The sequence below is a fragment of the Xiphophorus couchianus genome, chromosome 24, assembly GCF_001444195.1.
Source record: "Xiphophorus couchianus chromosome 24, X_couchianus-1.0, whole genome shotgun sequence".
NCBI lineage: Eukaryota > Metazoa > Chordata > Actinopteri > Cyprinodontiformes > Poeciliidae > Xiphophorus > Xiphophorus couchianus.
Genome location: NC_040251.1, coordinates 5,298,795 through 5,300,043, shown reverse-complemented (window position 1 = coordinate 5,300,043; position 1,249 = coordinate 5,298,795).

Genomic DNA, 1,249 nt, shown 5'->3' with positions numbered 1-1,249 from the left:
GGGGCTAACAGAATGGGCGGGGCTAACCCAGTCAAACCTTTCACTGCAGAGCAACAGATTTTTAGACCTTTGCTGTTTAAGATGAGATCATCGGATCAGATAGGCTTCATGTTTAGGTATCAGCCGATCACCGATTTCCCAAATTTCAGGACATCGGCGCCGATAAATTGGTGCACCTGTAGTCCAGAACCTTGAGTCCAACAGAACTTGAGACCACAGAGACTTTGTTTATATTCGTCATATATTATCAAGATTTTTTATGGCATTTATTTTGGCCCTGAGAGTTCAGCCGGTTCTGATGCTGCTGAATGAAAAGGAATGACTTTCAAGGTCCAAATGTGGCTCAGAACCAGAATCGGTTCAGGAAGCAGAGAGGAAATAAAACATCACACGTTAATCAGAACCGCCAGCCGGACGTGTGAATGATGTCAGTTACTGAAAAACTAACCCAAATAAATCAACATGAGCTCCATGTCAGCAGCTGAGGCGGTTACCATGGAAACCAGATAGGCTTCTGCAGAATGAATAATCAACCCACACAGGAAACCACAGCCAGCCCTCTGATTGGCCAGCTGTTTCTCAGAGGAGGCAGGGCCTCAGTGCGTCCATCCTATGTATCAATAAAGTTTTATCTGACTCCACGGTGAACAGCTAAGCATGCTGGGTACTGCAGTCCAGCAGAGATTAGTGCAGCACCACTTCGGGGGGTTTCCACCAATCAGAGCCGACCAGCTGTGAACCTCCGCCCCTTCCCCTCAACCGCATCAAACCAAACCAACCCAGTCTGGGACCAGTCTGTTAAACTGGGATGAGCCAGGCGTGTTGATCAGCTGTATTCCACTGTCCTCACAGCGCCACCTACTGGCTGCTCAGACACATGGAAGTCTCACTCAGAAACGAAGGCTGAAAACCAGTCCTGTGGAAGGGATTCATGGCGTTAAGGTCAGGGATCAGGGGTAAACTCTGTATCTTAACATCAGTCTCATAGCAACGGGTTCGTTGCGGATTTATTTTTCCCAAAGTGGGATAAATGATATTGGACCAGCTCACTGGAGTTTAGATGTTTGAGCTCCAAGAATCTCAAAGAACATTTTTGCTCATTTTTGTCCTTTTTCAGTGAAAAACAGACCTGAATAAAGAGCAGGAATGTTTCCTCAGACAAAGACATTTTCATGAACTAAAACGGGTTAAACATGTAACTAAGCCTCAGATACATACATCCATCAGGAGCCAGAAATCGCCTCAGGCT